At 34.2% G+C, this 21,144-nt stretch overlaps 1 pseudogene; it reads left to right on the top strand.

Annotated features, from left to right (window-relative positions):
- Nucleotides 1-1,009: 1,009 nt before the first annotated feature.
- Nucleotides 1,010-2,182, top strand: LOC100734913 (actin-1-like; annotated as a pseudogene).
- Nucleotides 2,183-21,144: the final 18,962 nt, after the last annotated feature.

Raw genomic sequence — 21,144 nt, 5'->3', positions numbered from 1 at the left:
GAACAGTACACACAATAGCTCCTACAAAGATTCACAAATATAAAATCAAATACATATTCACATAAAGGGTTCAATGAAATTTTTAAATTAACAGCAAAATATAATCTAATATATATTTTTAGATAAAAAATATGTGTCTTTTAAGAAAATTGAAAAGGCCATTTTGGATAAGTTAATGTCAACATTTCTGATTAGAATGCTTTTGATATTTAATGAGATCTGAAAGAATGCCATTTGCAATACAACAAATGTTAAGCTCTATGTTTGAAATTACACTTTAAAGCATTTGAAACTAATTCAATTTGTTATACATGACTTGTCCATTAACAGTAAGTAAAGCAGATGTTTCTAGGCAAGCACAGTAGAGAAGGCTCAAATACCCAAAAGTTATTTTTAATGAGATAATATTTGTTGACATTACATGGAGCAAGTCTTAGTTATATCTATTTCATCACTGATATAATTACAGACTTTTTCTAAAAACATTAATTCTGATACATATATTTAAGAGATTTAGTAAACTTCCTCTTTCAAACAAATACTCAAGTAAGTATGTGAATGTGTGTGCAATATTCCAGTTGTTTATTATATTTATTATAGGAAAAAACAAAATCAGTCTCATTACTTGTAATTATTTATTAGATAAATCATTTGGTGACATCTCAGAATTTTTTGTTTTGTACTAGATTGTATTCATATGGCTCTCTTAATTTCCACTGAAAATTGTAATAGCACAGGATTTTATGTTGCTATTATGCTAATTTAAATTTTAAATTTTATAAATGGCTTTCTATAGAAGTGCCAATAAAAATCTCCAGCTCGGTCCCTGCCACCAGCCTGCACTCTGCATTCCCTGGTCACTCTGCTTCCCGACAGCCACAGAACAAGGTGGAAGGAGAAATCTCCACATTCTTCCCTGACAATGACTACGGCACGCGCAAAGCAGGCTTTGCTGATCACAGCATCCCTTGGGCTGTGTCCCCCTCTAAGTCACTCCAGGTACTAGAGCATGACAGTGCTCTTGGGCCAGAAAGAATACTCCGTGGGAAATGAAGTCCAGAGCAAGAGTGGCGACCTGACCCAGAAGAAACCTATGGAGCATGGCATTGTCACTAAGTAGGATGATGTGAAGATCTGGCACCATACCTTCTACATGGCGCTGCATGTGGTCCCTGAGGAGCATGAAGTGCTGCTGGACAGAGGCCTCCTGAACCCCAAGGCCAACTGAGAAGATGACTCAGACCATGTTTGACACCTCCAACAGCTTGGCCATGTATGTGGCTATTCAGGCTGTGATGACGCCTACGCGTCTGGGTGCACCACTAATGTTGTCACAGATTCTGGCAGCAGGTCACCCACAAAGTGCCATTTTACCGAGGCTACATACACCCTTTCCCATGTCAGGTGTCTGGACAGGGCTGGCTGGGATCTGACAGAATACTTGACAAAGATCTTGATGGAGCCCAGCCACTGCTTCACTATCAAGACCTAGCAGATTGTTCATGGCATCAAGCTATGCTACTTTGCCCTGGATTTTGAGCAGGAGATGACCCGAACTGCACCACCCTATTCTCTACCTGCTACCTGATGGCCATGCAATCACAAATGGCAACAAGTGCACTTCTGGTTCCCTTCCTTGCTATGGTGCTGTGTCTCACACGGCTCTCCAAGTTCCCGGGGGAGAGGATGTTGGGAACATAGAGAAATTTAAAAAAGAGTCAGAGTACAGAAGGCCAAGGTCCAGATGGGAGGAAAGGAGCTGCTCAACTACTACAACACATTCGTTTATACATTCAACAGAGCCATGTCACCTGACACTCCTCTGCCTAGTATCCTGCTTGCATGGCTAATCTGGGCACCTCGCTTTCTCAGAGCTGGAGCAGCTTGTTCACGTGGCTTGTCTGAGTGTTCTTTGTTCTCAGGACTCACTTTGCACCAGCGCAACACGTGTGATCCATCTCCAGCTTCACTCGCTCCCCACAGTATGGAATCCGCTGACATCCTGGAGACCACCTTCAACTCCATCATGAAGTGCAATGTTGACATCTGTAAGGACCTGTATGCCATCACAGTGCTGTCTGGCACCACAGGGTGCCCAGAAATTTCCAACAAGATGCAGAAGATCATAGATCCGGTGCTGACCACCATGAAGATAAAGATCATAGTACTGGCTGCGCTCTAGTGCTCCATGTGGGCTGATGGTCTGCTATCAACCTTCCAGCATATGTGGATCAGCAAGCAGAAGTATGACAAGCGAATCCTCTCCACTGTGCACCATGAAGGCTCCCAGTTGGACTGAATGGGTTCCAGACACCTTCTGCATGAGATAATTCCGAAGTATAATTTGCCTTGGAAGATGCATTCGCCTCAGGACAAATTAAAGGAAACTGGAGTAAGCCTTTGAAAACAATTTATCCTTGAAGCGTGTATCTGATATCTGCACTGGCTTGTAGAACTTGTTGATGATTTTGACCTTGTATTCAAGTTAACCGTTCCTTTGGTCTGTGCATATCTTTGATTCATTCCCTTCATCCATGTGGCTTGGTCATGTGGTGGCTGAGTTTATTACATGTGTGGAAGAGAAATCTAGGGCTTGGCAATCTGGGGCCACAGCACAGTGACTGTGCAAGGTGTGGAGTCAGAGATGGCTGTTCCAGGATTCCTCAGGCTGGCAGCACTTGGTGAACCAGTTTTCACTTCTGTCTTCTTGTTGGTCTAACCGAGTGGGACAGTCCAAGCCTTAGTAGCCTGTTTCTACCATCATTGATGTTTTCCTTCCCGAACACTAAGGGTAGTTTATGTTCCTTGAGTTGGAAACAGTTTGAATTCACACCTTTAAATGTGTTCATTCTTTTAAATTATGTAAGATTTTTTGACTCATGTCTTTAAGAAGACAAATTCTGGTTCTTTACTGTGAGGACATTAGACCAAAGCAACATGTCATTATATAGAGGGGGAAAAAAGTACTACAGTACAGTGGAATCTCCAGGTTCTACCATAACTTTTTAATAGTGATTATCAATAGATATTGAAAGAAAGGGAAGGTCCCTTAATTCTCTTTTTTCTATATTCCTGCATAATGTACCAGGGGCCACTGATAATTCAAATACTCTTGCTCTTGAACTTTGATTTGTCACTGTTTAACCATTTGAATGTTGTCCATATCCCCAAATAACAAAAGAACATAAAAGGGTATTTTTGTTTTCATCAACATTCCTCAGAATTCCAAACATCTGCACTTTAAGTAAGGAGATTTCATATACCAATGTTGAAGTTTTGGGCATTTGGTGTTTGACTGTGGTTTTATTGTAAACAGAGAATATCTTACTCTTAAATAGTTCCACACATCTTATGACCTTTTCAGAGAATAGACAAGTCATTTCAAGAGACCATTGATAAAATAAAATTTCTACTCTAAGTATCTTTTAAAATGTCAAATTCACTATGCTTCAAACTGATCTTGTATATATTAGTTGTTATCTGATTAATTATGAAATATCAAGACATATAACATTTACTCACTTAAATTCATACGTATACATGTATTTATGAAATTTCTTTAGCCATTCAATTACTTTTCAAATTTGAGACAAGTGCATTGTTACTTTATTGTAATTTGTTAACATATTGTATAGCACATAGTACATGTTGCAAACATGTGCAAAACATTGGTTAATTGTATTTGTCAATATGCTTAATTTACAGAGTGCCCGTTTAGTCAGTTATACTTATTGTGTCTATGACGGTGTTTTGGAGAAAGGTTAACTTTTTTGCTTTTGCTGTACTGAGGACTGAACTCATAATCTTCACACTGAGCTACATTCCCAATGCTTTTCTTTCTTTCTTTCTTTTTTTAAGTTTTTCAATTTGAGACAGGGTCTTATGAACTTGACTAGACAAGACTCAAAATTGTAGTCTTTCTGCCACATCTTTGCAGACTGGCAGGATTGCAGGTATGTGTCACCACATCAGGCAAGATGGCATTTAATTACAGAGACTAAGAAAAACAGATTTCTCTCCCTCGTGTGCATGGGCCTCTCATCCAGTCTGTTTTAGATCTGAATTGAACAAAACACCAAACTGGCTGAGTGAGAAACAATTATTTCTGTCTAATAAGTTTTGTACTGAGACATTGAGGTTTTTTTGCTTACCTTTGGAATCAAAGAAACATTGGCTCTTTCCAGCCCTCAAGCCTTCCAGCTTTTATACAAGAACTATACTATTGACTTCCTGGTTCTCAGGACCTTGGACAGAGACAGGAACTGTACCCTTGCACTACTGGGTCTTCTGCTTGCCCACAAACCTGGTGGACTTTGATACCCGCAAGCCTCTACAATTACTGCAGCCCATTCTTTCTCAAACACACCTCTCTCTCCACACACTGGGAATCACACACACACCCTACTGGTTTTGATTCTCTTTAAAGTCATAACTAATGCACTATTACCTTATCTACCTTATTAAATGTGTTTCTATGGTCACATTAAAAGAGCCTAAATAGGAAATTTTCTCTTTTTTTAAAGAAAAATATTATCAGAATGTTATTAAAATTTAACTACAAAACTAAAATGAATTTTAGATTTTTCAGTCATTCCAAAATGTAGACCTTGAAATCTGCTCTATTTCATCATTTAATGAGTTCTACAAGGTATTTAATTTCATCTCCTGGTTATATGTATTTCTAATTAAGTGTATTTTCAAGTACTTTGTTGTTATGGGAATATTTTTCTTCATTTCTATTTACTGTAATTTTAAACTGATATAAATTTTAAAATATAAGTATTCAGCTAAAGTCTCAATCTTTTATTTCTCTTTCACAATAGTTGAACATGATTTTAATTATGAATAGTTCACTTCTAAATAATATTACTGATTGCATAGCATTACCATTAATGTTAACCAGAACACTATTAAATGTTAGCTTTTTCATTTGATTCACTAAGGTGTAATCTGTTATTTTGATATTTTTAAATACATAAACATAGCCAAATAAGAAATCATCCATTGAAACTATCTTTTCCACAAAGTGTCGTATTTTATTAAAATTTGATATATAAATGTGCATAATATATCTATCCAACTATATATTCCATTATATTAGTAAGATAATATTTATTCAAGTACTTACTGACAACTGTTGTTTTCTATCTTATAGCTTTTCCATAATTCTATAAAGACCATGAGTTTTGTGTTCCTACAAATAATCTAGGCTAGAAATTCCCTATGAAAGATCCTTGAAATAGACTGTTCCATTATAATACCTATTTCTCAACTCCATCAGGTATTTTACAAATTGTCCTCCACAGAAATTGTACTAATTATTATCTCATTAGTAATATGCAAGACATCATTTATTCCAGGTCAACAGTGGTGTAATCAGATAACAACTTTTTACAAGCTAATAGGCATAAAATTGCAATTCATTGTTTTTGCTTTAATTTACAGTCCCCTGATCACCTGTACTGTTGTGTATTTTTTTTTTATATTTATTGACCATCTGGTACTTTGTTATTCATCTCTTTGGTATTGGTTTGTGTTTATCTTACTGATTGTTATGGTTCAGGTGTAAAATCTTCTGTGTTTGGAGGATGATTGGATCCTGGGTGTGCATGTTCACCAGGGGATTTATTCTTTGATGCATTCAGTAGCCGAGTGTGTTACTAGGAGGTGGGTCAATGGGAGTGTGACCTGTAAGAGTGAACTCCTGTCCCCTCTTTGCTTCCTCTGCCATGGATTCAAGAGCTTCCCTCACCCACACCCTCTCACTGTGCTATTTTTGCCTCGAAGAAGGCAAAGCATGAACTAAAGCAATGAGGCAAGGTAAATCTCTCTGCCTTTAAATTGCTGGTGCTGGCTGTTTTCTCCTAGCAATGAGAAATTGATGAACACAATGCTATTTGTCTCTTCATATATTTTGTATTATGTTAATTTAACTTTACACAGATACATTAAATTTGATCACATATCCTGGCAATTTAAAAATATTTCTGATGTATATTTTTGGATCCATTTTCATTTAGAATTAGTCATATTTATTCTACTTTTGTTTATTATTTGAACTTTAAGCATGACTAAGAAGTGTTAAGATTGATCTTATTTTTAAGAATGTTATTGTAAATATTATTAAAAACAATTTAGGCCTTTGTTTTCATACTTAATTTCTAATTCAACTGAAGATGATTTTGAACTGAGGATATATTTCACACTCGCTTTTCATAAATGTGTGCCAAAGTGTACTAACATCATTAATTTAAAAGACTGATTTTAACTTTCTCATTCAGGATGAAAAACAAAGCAGTATTACTTAGTCAATTAAGATGTAGTTACTAGTCCAAAAATAAAGACGCAGAACACAAGATATTTTCAACAGGAAAGCTATTCCCATGTTAAAGATTGTCTTTTACTTAGAGAAAAATAATTTCTTAAAAGTGTGTGTTCAGTTCCGTCCACATCTCTTTTATCTCTTATCTTTAATCCAATTTAAGCTACAGTGAAACCTTTTTACCATTTATATCCAGCGTTGTTGTTGGTGGTGGTGATGTGTGGGAGAGGCTATATTTGAGACAATCTCACAATCTCACCTTTTCTGGTAAAGAAACTCAGGTAGCCTGGGCTGAGTGGAGCATTAAATCCCGTCAGGGAAGCACTGCATCTGTCTTAACACTCAGTGACCTCCGGCTGGCACCAGCAGTCTTGGATGAGTTTTGTTTTGTTTTAAATGTTTATTTTCTGTGTGGATTCAAATGTCATTAATGTTTCACTTTAAGGAACACTAAGTTTATACAAGTCATAATTTTCATTTCTGCAACCCATTTGGCATGAAATAAAGACAGTGTTATAAAATACTGAGGTCAACCAATGGTAACTACATTTATGCCTATTCTTGTTGCATTATTTCTACTTGTTGTAACTTCAGTGTTAGGGGTCTTATTTCTGTTCCAACAGAGATGCAGACATTTCTTTGTCAAGCTATGACTTCCTATTTGACAAATTAGAAGCATCGTACTAATTATTGAGCACTCATGTAACCCAGGGATAAACTGTCTTTTTAACATAGTTGATGATTCCATCTACTTGTCATTTAACATTTCTGATCCCCAAATGGTTTCATATTTTAGACGCAACCACGATATAAGATAACACATCAGATAACACTGATGATACATGCATGGATCAAACTACAAAGCCTGAGTAAGCATGTGATTTTCAGGAAAAAAAATGTTTGGTCAAGTTAACTGCCCAACTCTTGTGTTATTCTTATTTGTAAATAAGTATCAGGCTATTTATGTAGTAAGAAAAGTGTCAGTTTCCACACAAAGGTAGATTTATGTGTGAATGTGTGCATGAATGCATGAACACCACTCACATGTTCCTACCTAAGTATTATACCTTGATTTTGTTTAAAAGTAAAAGAACTAAACAAAGGAATTCCAAGAACATGTAACTGTTTCTTTCCCAAAACGAGTTTTTGGTTTCTTGAATCTTCTATGGGGAAAAGGAAAAGTTGGAAAACAATTCAAGTTTGAACTTACTTTGTTTCCCACATTACAATCTATATATTTTTCAGTTTAAACCATAAGCATTAATTTATATCATGTTAAAAGAAGATATTTCTTTGATATCTCAGTCTTTCCTATTTCATACTCTAATTGTAATCTATTATTTATTTATTATCATATTTATGTAATTTTCATTCTGTGATTGAATGATAATTCTTAAATTACTTGTCACACTTTTAAATTCAAATTTGAATGTTCACTCTTTGTTACAAATACATAAAAATAACTTTTATGGTTATAACATCTCAGGTTACAGTTCATGATCACTGTGCACACAATATAAAAAAATTTCTGAATTTGCCAATTATAGTTTTCCTCAATCTTTTCTTTGCTCAATTTGAAAGGGATTTTTTTCTTTCTTCTCTTGTCCAAGATAGGAACTGAATGTGGTGGTGATTTGCATGGTCTCACAGTAGTAGTTGAAATCACTCAGTGTTCATGTCTATCCAGAAGAATTTCAGGGAATGAACCTGGTTCAGGTCATGCTCTGGTTCTCCTTGTGATGGACTTCCTTATGCCGATCTCATATATGTTACTAAAAAATCTTTTCCATATCATAGAAGACCCGAACACACAGCTATGTTCTCCACAGAATAGTAGATTATTTTGTTTCCTAGTCATTGCATCTTTTTTTTAAAATTTTATTTAAGGAGAAAAAAAAGCAGAGAAAGGGTACAAGTTGTACAGATTTACAGAAAAAAAAATAAACAGTAGGAAATCACTAGTTAATGTATTACATATTGTCATCTTAGAAATAATTGTTCAAGTCACAAAATTAAAGCTTGTAAAGTGGACATTCCAACAATGATACTGCACACAGTTCTGTTCAATGATCCAATAAAACTCAGTGATATCATTTTCTATCTTATACACTTAAATATACATTCAGTTATATAGTTTGGAGCACTTTCTTTTCCTCTCTTTTGTACAATGACTATTACACATTTTGGGTTTCATTGCTCCCACGGTTCTTATTGCTTTTTTGGAAGAGCGTAAAACCAAATGTGACATAACAGAACAGAGTCGGTCAAATCAAAAGGGTGGACATAATAGATAATGTAAAAACATAATACAAGGTGACCAACAATGGTTACCATAATGCCTCCCGCTATCTCTAATAGAATTGCCTATATCATTAGTTATAATAAAATTGAACAAAACAGTAAAGAACAAAACCGACAAAACCAAAACATTAGAGACATTGTAGGTCTTCAAAAGTAGATAAAAGTCAACGAGAATGGGCGTCATAATGAATCTCATTATCTTCACAGCTGTTGCCTAAACTTTCGAACCTGATACTATCCAGCAAAACAGAATAGGGGAACATCAGTCAAAAACAAGATGGTGAGAGTAATACAGGGCTTTAAATCGAGATAATGGAAAGTCAAAGTGGGTTATTATAATATATCCTGCTATTTTTATTTATTTTTCCCTTAATTAAAAGGATAAAAATAAAACAGTAAATCATGGAGTGGAGATTGAGATAAAAGAGGGCATAACAGCAAAACAGTGCAGATCAAAACATAACCATTTAAGCAGAATAGTGTTTCACCACCAGATAATCCTGATATAAAAGTAGTTACCATATTGTCTCTTTCCTTGAAATCCTTGAGTACAACTTCGTATACTGTAGCATTAAATATATCAAAACAATGTAAACCCATTTAAGAGAATAACAGCATTACAGGGTATTTAGAATCGACTAACAGAAAATGAACAATGGTTTCTGTATAATCCCCTTGTCTTTAAAAGGTTTTTGTTTATACTATCGTACATAATAAAATGCAATAAGATACAACTTATTTAGACCAATGGAGACAGAAGAACAAAAGCTTGATGAGACTTCAAAACAAGATGATACTAAATCAGTATTACCTATTAAGATGTCATTTTCTCCAAAATAGCTGTTCCTATCATCCAATCTTCTCTGCCTCATTTCTGTTGAGCTCTTTTTCTGTCATGCATCTTGAACCAACACAAGATATAAAGAAATTAATCAAAATAGCATTAGTGTTGTTCTGTTATCTGTTAGTCAAGCATTAAAACAATCTCACTTATTCTTATGTTTGGAATTCAAAAGGAATTACATGATATATTCTTACCATAAATTCATTTAATTTGTAACATATTAATGGGTAAAAGTAATTATCATAAAATTTATATGATTCTGTTTGATAAATTACAAGTTATACAATTCTACCAACAAACAGAACTAACTTGTAGCTTTTATGAACAAAAAAGAGGCCAAATAATATAGTGTCTCAGAACAATGTGGTCATGTTGTAATTCAGTGATATTGTATGCATTTTTAGTAGGTAACTTCTTACTCCAATGTTATGTAACTGCTACAGTATTAAGAAAACATTTAATTGAAAATGTATTGTACATATGTACTTAATTACTTCCAGTAAAATTTTCTTCTTTTTGAATTGATTTTGTTATAATAAGGAACAATGATGAAAGCAGATTCATAGAAAAAAATATTGGTACCATTTGGTCCCAAGAATTGACACTATACATGAGCAATTTAAAAAGGTTCTCTAATTGGTTTGAAAAGAGTTTGGGAAAATTTGGAGAAGTGGGTTACAAAAGGCATAAATAAAATGTAAGTACAACTTAATTGGAAGTTTGGGTAGGGCTCAGACCTGAATTTTGACAGGAATGCAAACAGTAAAAGTGATACTGAGTAGGCTTCAGGTGACAGCAAGGACACTGTGGAGCACAGGTATTCATGCTAACAAAGGATGTTCTTGCATTTTTGTGCCTATTCTCAGAAATCATGCAAAGCTGAATTTTAAAATGACAGAAATGTTTTATCTGGTAGAGGAAATTTCAAAGTACCATAGCATTCTGGCAACAGTGTGGTTATTACTGTCTGCTTTTAGTCAAGTTTGCAGTGAGAAATTGGAGCAAAAAGAGTCAGCAGAGAAAGATTTGAAAGATTCACAGTTTGGCAAGCAAAGGAAATGTGTCTAATGGCGCAACCAAGGAAGGTACAGTTAGTGAAGAGATTAACACATTTCAATAGAAGCCAAGTACTTTGCACCAGGCAAGTTGGAAAGAAAACTTGAGGGAATTTCAGGAAGCAGCAGTCCAAAAAGGATAAAACACAAATTTGTTTCAAGGATTTTCATTTGAAAACAGAGTCCCAAATCACCATCCATGCACAGAGCTATCTAGGCCACATACTCAGTGGTCATTGTTGCTTTGTTTAACCAAGACCAGGAGTAACTTCCATGGGTGGCAGTCCATGGTGCAGTCCATGTGATGCTGGGACTGAATGAGTACCTTATGCAACAATTGTTAGGTGATGGAGGCATCTACCCAGAGATGCAGCAGGGTCAGAAGTGCCGCATGCATCTCTTATGCGGGTGATGTGTAACACTGTTAGAGTGAAAGAAGCATCATGGAGACACCAGAAATAGAGAGATACCAAGAACATGAGACATCTGCCAAAAAAGACTACAAGCAGAGTACCAACCCTGCCCCACAGAGAGGCCATTTGAGTCATAACTAACACATAGAAGAGGGCCTCAGGGGAACAACTCTATGGGATTCCACATCCTGCCACAGTGTTCTGCAAAGGGTTTTCAGATTGGCTTCAGTATGCTTCTTCCTTTATATTGCACTTTTTCTCTCTTAAATAAGAATGTTTTCCTCACGCTTCAGGACCTACCTTTCTTTCTTTCTTTCTTTCTTTCTTTCTTTCTTTCTTTCTTTCTTTCTCTTTCTTTCTTCTTTATTTCTTTATCTTCTTTCTCTCATTCTTTCCTCTTTCTGTTTCTTTCTTTCTTTTTACAGAGGGTCACACATGACTTTGCTTTTAGTCTCAGGCAAAACTTTACACTTGCATTCCTGAACATGACTGACATAGTTAAGATTTTGGCAACTCTTGCAATGGGCTGAAAGTCTTTTGTGTTGTGAGATGAATGTGTGTGAAGTACAGAGTTATGTGGTTTGAATCTAGACTGTTTCCCAAAGGCCCATGTGATAACAGTTGGAGAGCAGCTCTGTGACATATAGTGCTTAATGGAGCATTTAGAAGAGGAGGCTCTAGTGGGCAGTTTTAGGTCTCTGGAGATACACTTTCAAAAGGGACTGTGGAATCCCAGCTTCTTCTCAGTTGATTCCTTCCATGAGATGAAACGAATTGCCTTGGACACATGGCCCCACTATGAGGTACTGGGTCATCACAGGCCCCTAAGCGATGAGGACAACTAATAATGGCTTGTAACCACCAAAACAATGAGCCAGAATAACATTGTAGTCTTTTTCAGTTGATAGCCTTGGTTATTTTGTTACAGTGAAGGAAAGCTGACTGACACACCATCTTGGTCAAGGGCTGTCTCACTTAGCCTTAGAGATCTGACAGGCTTGAGCAACACTTGGCAGTTCAGTCTTCTCCCCCTCCCAGGTCAGGTCATCTCAATCCATACAAAAGTTTTGGTAGGATTATTCCCTTCCATCCGTAACTCCTCTTGCTTTTTCCTTGTTTACCTTATGTAATCAGTACATATTTGTAATTCAGCAGGTTACAAACATCTTGAGGTGTGGTTTCATTTGTGCATTACAGCTTGTTTATCTTTTAGTCCCTTCTCCTAACTTTCCTCCCCGCTCTTCTTCTGACTACTCATCAGACAGAGGACTAATATCTGGAATATATAAAGAACACAAAAATATTCAACCTTCTAAAATTCAAACCCAGTCAAAATATAGGCCAGAGAAATGAACAAACACTTCATATAATAAGAAATACAGATGGCAAACAAATCTATTTTTAAAATGTTCAACATCTCTAACCATTAGAGATATGCAAATCAGAATTACACTAAGATTCCATGTTACACCATAAGGAATGGCAACCATTAGGAAATCAACTAATAACATGGGCTGGCATGGTTTTGACAAAAAGAAATTCTTCTACATTGTTGGTGGAAATGCAAACTAGTACAACCAACATGGAACTCAGTATGGAGATTTCTCAAAAGACAGACATTAGAAATTTCGTATGACTCAGGTGTCCCCTGCTAGGCATCTTCCTCCAAGGAGCTTAAATCATAATTCTACAGTGACACCTGCATACCAGTGTTTATAACAGCACAATTCTTAATAGCTAAATCTTGAAAGTGGCCTATATACCCATCAACAGGTGACTGGCTTAAGCAAAATGTGGTACCTATATATAATGGAATACTAGTCAGCTATGAAGAAAGACAAATTTGAAGAATTTGTAGGAAAATAAATGCTTTAGAAACATAATGTCAAGTGAAATTAATCAGACACGCAAGCCTAAGTAATATATGGTATTCCTAATCTGAGTGAGGCAGAATACAAACAAAGAAATTCTAAAACACCAATAGAAAGAGACAAAGGGACAGATTTCCACAATAGGGAAATATTCCAAGGGAACAAGAAGAGGGGTGATGAGGAAGGGAATGGAAAAGAATAAGAATATCTCACGTACAGAACCTGATTAACTCTAATCATTGTCAATATTGTAAGCCACAATGTGCATATCAACAGGTAGCATCTCTTCTTATTTACAGATTTTCAGATATGAGTTTACAACTGTGGAGACAAGGTCAATGGGCAGAAGAATCAGAGAGAAATGGAAAAGATGCTGTTGATGTTGATGTTGTAATGTTGTAATGTAATTTTCTAACTAAGGTTACAGCAGAAACACAAAAATAATTTACAGTCATTGTCCTAAAGTTCTAAGAACAATGCCCTGTAAGACACACCCAGATGGCAGTATAAATAGACTGTAGAATCTCTTGAGTGAAGTTCTTTTTGATCATGACTGAAGTCTGATCCTTATACCTCCATTTGGCCCACAGGAAAATAGATCTTGTCTCTTCTTCTCAGCACTTTTAAACCACTTTCTGTTAGCACAAGTCATTCTTTTCTACTTCTTACCTTTAGGATGTTTTTGTTTGCTTCTTAAATTATTAGTGACTCAGATATCAGTGGATGTGTTCTAATCGTCTCATGAGATGCATGAGCTACATAGTAACATACTAGCATAAACATTTTGAAAAGACTGTCATGTCAATTGAGAGATTAAAAGGCAGAATACAATCTCCAGTGCCAATGTGGCACAAAGAAACTCCCATGAAGTCCCCAAGCAATCCCATAGATGCTCTTTACACACTTTTTTTTTTAAGTTTGCAATGGTTATGATCATACGGTTTTGAAGTGATTTCTTGTCTAGATAACATAAATCCCCTAGTAGTTTTGAAGCACTTCTTTGCTTGACTTTCTGTGCTTCTATGTATCAGCAGAAAAAGTAAACGGAAAATTTTCACTGTTTATGTTTAACAGATTGTAACTTCAAACTTGGAAACAAAACTCTGATACTGTAGATGTTACAATAATTGTGATACACTCCTATCAATTTAAAAATGAGAAATTATTTTGTTCTACTGCATATGAAGGAGATAAACTATAAAATCTTAATATTCTACCATTGTGATAACTGAGCTCATAAAAAAATTATAGTGCCATGATTCACTGAAGACCTTAGAAATACATTAAATAATTCAAGACCATTTTAAAAGCTAACAGAGAGATCATTCTAAGATAGCTATTTTGCAGGCTTATATTAAGATTAATATTTTAACATTTTCGTATCTATTTAAAATGCATTTCAAGAAAATGCCAAGGAATATTTTCCAGATGGTTTAAATTAAAAATTATCTTTCAAATTAAACAAGAAAAGCTAGTAAATATGATTTGTTTCTATAAATCTGCTCATGTTTTTATCACGTCTTTTCCAGTTAAACTACCACCTGAATGCAAGGGCAGAACAGAAGCCTAATCTACACATTACTCTTTACAAATTGGCTTAAATTAATTTAAATTATATCTATTATCTAAATGTACATTGTTCATGTGCAACCATAATTTGAAGAGTAATAAAGAATATGTGTATGCATGCATCCATAGAAGCACGTGAATGTAACACTTTGACATTATCATTACGTCTTTAAACTTTAAAAATATTTAGTACAAATATGGAGTACATAATGATTATGTTCCTTGTGGGAAGATGATACATGGACAAAACCTACCATAATTGTTTTCTATCCTCTACTCATCTCTTGGTCTCCTGCTCTTTTGCAAACGATCTATCTCTTTAGGTCCTATTATCTAGCTTTTATTTAGTTCTTTATTTATATTTCAGATTTCTCATATAAATGAAACCAAGCACTATTTAAGCTTGTCTGATTTATATCACTTATCTTGATGGACTCAGAATGGATCTGTTTTCCTACAGGTGCTGAAGTTGATCCCTCCTTACTGCAAAGTAACATTCTATAGTGTATAAATGCCACATTTTCTTCACACATTCACCTGTTGATGGCCACGAAGGCTATTTTCAGGATTTATATAATATGCATCTTCTCTGTCATTAAATTTAAAGTATGCAATTCATTAAATAATAGAATCAGATGTATTAGAATATGATACATTCCAATAACCCATGAAATTAAACCTAACAGAATTAGAACAAATCATATAACTAATATTTAAAAGAATATTATAATTAAATAATACAAATCAAGAAGACAAAAGCAAATACACTATGTAACTATCAATATGATATTAGCATAATCAATAAGATTTAAAACGTATAGTTAATTTTATTCAACAAAATTAATTCATCAGAATCAGTGGTAAATTTGACTTTTATTCAGTCTTCCAAGCCTTAAGAAGAATTTTGGGAAATATAACATTGTATAATAATGTAATGTAATGGTTAAAAATACAGTCTTTGGAGAAAATATATTTAAAATGATGTAACTGGCTTTAAGAGTGATTACATATGAAATATCAAGTATAGTTTTGCTTCCTCTAAACCTTAGATCCCTGTTATTTACTTGTGAGCAATAACTGTACAGAGACATACGCACATATACAGGTGTATGTGCGTGCGCACACACACACACACACACACACACTTTTACCTTTCTCATGAAACTAAAGTCTTTGTCAAATGTCTACTCTTTAACTATGGTTTTGCTATTACAAACAGTCAAAAATTTTAGACAGATGGTTATATCTACAAATTCTTATTCATCTTCCAAAAAGTTGACCGGTATTAAATCTAACTTTTATTATCTTGTATCTGATTTTTATCACCTTGGAGTTGGATTTCCAAAACATGGAGGTGATGTTCTAGAGTCCTCCTATTTTATACTACATTTTCCAATATAGTAGGACTAATCAACAAAGCACATGTAACTTCTGAATACTTGAACTAGGATTAGTCAAATATAGTCGTGTGGTAATTATAAAATAGGAAGGTTTTGAAAATTCATTATGAAAGCAAAACTTGACCAACAATTTATACTGACTAAATGCAGAAATGAAAATATTTTGGTTATATATATTGGCTTACATAAAAATTAAAGCTAATTTTATGGTTTTTGAAACTTTGGTACTATGAAAATAAAATTAGAAGTTTACTTTCCGGGGCTGGGATTTAGCTCAGCGGCATAAGCGCCTACCTTGCAAGCGGGCAGTCGTGAGTTTGATCCCTGGTACCGATTAAAAAAAAAAAAATTAAAAAAAAAATAAGTTTACTTTGCACCGCATTGTTTATAGGCAGCATTCTAATTTACCTCCAGAAATTTTTCATTTGTTATATTGTCCATGTTCCTGAATCCAATCATATTTTGAAGTATATCTCAGTGGTTGCCAAACTTTTCAACTAATAAACTACATATTTGACCAAAATGAGGCATTGTTTCAAACTAAGTTTAGTGATTAACTATTAATTTAAAATTTTATGTAAATAATATAAGGTCAGTTTTATTACAAGAATAAATAGTGATGTATATGATTAGCTAAAATATATTCTCTTAATATCACAATTTTCATTATTTTCCACCTAAGTATATATATATATATATATATATATATATATATTATGATAATCATAAAATATAAATTATAAACTTCGTGTCATGCTTCTAAACTTTGATTTTAAGCAAAGTTTGAGATTGATATCACTTACTTCCAAAATAATTTCTGAAATGAATTTTATTATTGATCTCAATAATCAGTTAAAAGTTTATACTCAAGAGAAAACAACCTCAAAGAGTAAATTAGAAAACAATTACAAAATAAAAGCTTCAAGAAGCTTAAAATTTTGCCATGAATGTCCCTAAAATTAAATGAAATTAAGTCACAAATTTTAAATTGCAAATAAATAATAAAAATGATTTTAAAATAATGAAAATAGCAGGTAAAACCTAAATACCTGTAATTTGACTTTTTTATAATATGCTTTTTGAGAATAATATCTTTACTGACTAAAATGTTTACTTAGAACCTACTCTCTTTTAACATTTCATTCAATCATATGATATTCATTCAATCATATGATAATCATTGACTGTATAACATGTTATACAATGATTAACATTGCATTCAATCATATGATAATCTAAGTGCCAAGCCACTAAAATAGAAAATAAACCTTTAGTGAAAAACATGTCAAATAGTCTATTAGAAAATGTAACTGATGTCACTGATTTTTATGGTATATTTTTAAGGTATATTTGAAGTTAAAGCAGATGAACGAATATGTTTCTTAAGATACATTAATCAGACATTAAGTTATTTTCTCAGAATCACAAAAACGTGAAAATTCAACTTGAAGTAATCAATAATGTTTATTTATTTTATAGATATCTGCAAAGAATAGTTGTAAAATTTATTTTCCCTAAGATTCCTTTGTCATTATTTTAGGAACTAAAATAAGATCAACAAAAATGCATCATGAACATCATTATTTCATTAAAATTGTAAGAAACAATTAAGGTTGCATTATATTGCTCCCTCATGCCAAGTAAAATCATAATTTTATCTGGATCAAATATACCTTATCAATAGTTTCCTGTTATTTCGTCTCTATTCCAACCCAGCACAGCTTCATGTTATACAAGTATTTTGGAAAAAAGAAAGAGAAAGTAAGTTACTCACATTCTCCTAAAAGAAAAATATAAAAATTAGATGAAAGCAAACAAGGAAAGATAAATGTTTTATTCTGTTCTTGCAGTTTAAAATCTTTGATGTGAAATCTTAATCAAAACTCATATTTAGGACCCAATAGCAGTGAGAATGTTACAGTAACTCCACATAGCAATATAGATATGACTCCTATGGTAAGTGTCTAGCCCAAAAGAATGAATGCAGAATTGTTCTATTCATATGAAATTAAACAACAGGCATAACTAATTCATGAAAGCACAGTATAGATATAAATATGTTACTAACCACAATGGGCCACCTGAATAGTTTTCATTTTTGTTGATTTTGTTTTTATTTTAGATATGAGTATGTTTGTGTAAGATTGAGTTAGAGGCAGTTGTTGTTTTTGTTGTTTTTAAAGTAGGGGTTGAATAGAACTTGGAAAAGAAACATCCTATTGAAGAAACTACAGGTACATAATCTTAAGTATGTTGTCATATAACTTGAGGAAGGTTAGGATATTGGCAATATCAAGTGCAGGGGAAAAATAAGAGCATTATAGTCAATTCATTTAGATAGAAATATTACAAGCAGTCAGACAAAGCTAGGCTCTTGAAGTAGCCAGTGCAGAAGACCAAGGACCTTACAGACACCTCCAATGTAGGCCAGATCTTAAAACAAAAGATAAGGGGCTGGGGATTTAGCTCAGCGGCATAAGCACCTGCAGGCAGTCATGAGTTCAATCCCTGGTACCGAGGTACTGAGGAGAAAAAAAAAAAAAAAAAAAAAGATAACATCAGGGATTGATAATGTAAATAGGGTCAATCACCTTGAGGAAGCCAGAAGGATCCATTAACCCAACCCCTACAAGAAGAGCCCCCATTCTGCATTCATGCCCACCTGCTATGTGGCTCACTTCCCCATTTTATACCAATTTAATCAACTTTTACTTGAGCAATTATACTCGTAATCCTATTGGTTGACCATAATTCTGTTCCACCTCATGCCACTTTGTGATTTCCCATTTTTCCATACCTTGTTCCTGCCTCACTTTGTGATTTTACTTTATAAAAGTCTTTAGAAAAAACAGGGTCCTTGGCAAACCACTCAGGACCTTCTCTGTGTGTCTCTCTCAGGAAGAAGCTTTCTATCTCTCAATAAATATATTCTGCACTTAACTTCCATAGTTCATAATTTCATTCTTTGATTTTAGAGAAGGTGAGCTCCTCCTGGACATCTAGCAGGCTAGGCGTGTCTTTCTCCTTTATCAGGAGAACATCAAGGAGCGGTGGTGAAGCCTGCTGCTTATACTAGAACTGTTACGTCTTTCTATGATCACAGGGCTCAGAACCTCACTGGGTTCTGATTTCATGCCAAAGGTTTTCTTACATGGAGACATTTCATCATTACTTTACTTTTTTTTTAAGTCAAAGATTAATTCACAGACATATAATCTTTTAGGCTTTCCTTATAACATCATTGGCATTTTAAACTGTAAGACTGAATGAGTATAATAGACATTACTATGTTCTTGGGTTTATTCTTTTGGTGAGGAGTTATTAACAAGTGTTAATATTTGGGGTGCAATGTTCATGTTTATATTTTAGGATAATTACCATAAAGTACTGGGCAATGTGACTCAGTATGTAGGGGACCTCAAAGCTTGAGACAAATTAAACATTAATACAATAATGCAAAAATCAGCTTGTAAAATCTCACCGAATTTAACGAGCAAGAGGTAGAATAAGCTTAATTACCAACAAAACAGATTAATTTAATTGATTAGAATTTAGTAAGCACAATATAGAAGAGAAAACAGATGCCAGTGAGTGAACAGTGGCCGACGATGAATGAGATTTTTCAGGCTCTAGTGGGGTTGAATACAAGAGTAGGATCCTCTGAAACCCTACACGTTGGACCAAATTTCAATCATGAACATGTTTCAGAAGGCAACATTGCATTTACTTATCATGCCTCTAGACACCTTCAATCTGGGGCAGTTTCCATTTTTCCTTGATTTTGATGCCATTTTAAGGTTGTAGAACACTCATTTTGCGGATGCTGATCAACATAAATGTGTGCTAGTGTTTTCTCCTGATTAGATCAGAGTGTGTATATTTAGCAGGAAGATAACAGTCTTTTGCTCTGTTCTCATTGCACCCAAACAGATGGCGAAGTTTTAATCTGTTCTCACTCTGATGAAGTTCATTTGATTGCTTCCTTAAGGTGAAGTCTGAAATGCTTTTCCATTATGAAGTTATTCTTCCTCCTCCTTTGTAATGCATCACTTGTGGGAAGCACTGTAGAATTATATTTTGTTTTCATCAAGAATAAATTATTTGATATTTCTGAATGGATGTATGGTTTTACTTAGTGCACTGAATTATAACAAATTAAAATTACTAATTTGGGAGTTAATATGTCCCCAACTTGACCAGTGACAGCTGATCTCTGTGTTACTTTGTCCTTCTTTTGCATACTTCCTGGGAGAATGGGATCCTCCTTTTCTTCTGGTGGTTACAATACCTCTGCCTTCAAGTCAGACATTTTTCAAGATGACCTGGCTTGTCTAGAGGAAGCATGGTATTTGGAAGGTAAGACATTTCTGCTGGTTTATTTACCTTGAAGTTCTGCAGTACTTGGACTGCTGCAGTGGACAGAACTAGAAAAACTGTGTACATGAATAAATATAAACACTATCTGATGTATTCATTTAATCAGTCCTCCATATGTAACCAGCCTTTCTTCTGCACTTTGGCCCTACTCTCCCTGTGCTTCATCTCTGCTTCCTTATTCCACATGCAGCTGCAGCTGCAGCAGCAGAGGAAGACTCCATTGTCCCTCTGAGGGTCACACCTGGTTTAGACAACTTCCTCTCTCTGCAGGATTTTGTAGTTCTAAGTTGCCATTTCTACCAATCTCCTTTTTATGGTAAAATGGAAAATTTCTTAAGCAAGCTGTTTGATTTCCCTAAAAAGTACATTAATATCAGGAATACAGAATGTTAAACTATGCTGTAAAGGCAAATATTCTCAGCCATTTTTTGAAAATAAATGTAAAGCAAACAAATGTAAATATAAATTTAATTAAATACTGTGAAAATTTCAAAATGAAGATAGTGTTAGGTTTTCAGTAACGAACTTTTTAAAAACTTAATGTCTGGGTGGAATCTCTGGAAGTAGATTTAAAAGACTAGTACTAATAAAATGAACAGAGATGTTAATGTTATTCATGCATAATCAGAAAAATATTTGAGATTTTTCTGTCTTTGTAGTTGGTCCAACTTATTGAAATATGAGTAGTGTACAGAATACATGAGTACTACCAAGAAAATGGTATCAATAACAACTAGCAGAAAAAAAGGTGACATCTAAATGAAATTATTTTGACTTTCATTAATATTGTAAAGAACATAATACTAAGGTGATTCATTATAATAGTCTGTATGCACTTAAAAAGTTGTTCTGATATTATGGGGTTTTAATTAATTGAACATGAGAACCAAAGAGTTTCAATATGATGTGCAATAGGATTTTTTTGACACCTTTGAAAATGAGTAATGTAATTCTACTTTCAACAAACATCAGATTGAAAGTTAAAAGTGAAT

The sequence above is a fragment of the Cavia porcellus genome, unplaced genomic scaffold, assembly GCF_034190915.1.
Source record: "Cavia porcellus strain 051 isolate PalLab524CR breed Dunkin Hartley unplaced genomic scaffold, mCavPor4.1 scaffold_1, whole genome shotgun sequence".
Lineage (NCBI taxonomy): Eukaryota > Metazoa > Chordata > Mammalia > Rodentia > Caviidae > Cavia > Cavia porcellus.
This window is presented reverse-complemented; position numbering and strand designations above follow the sequence as displayed.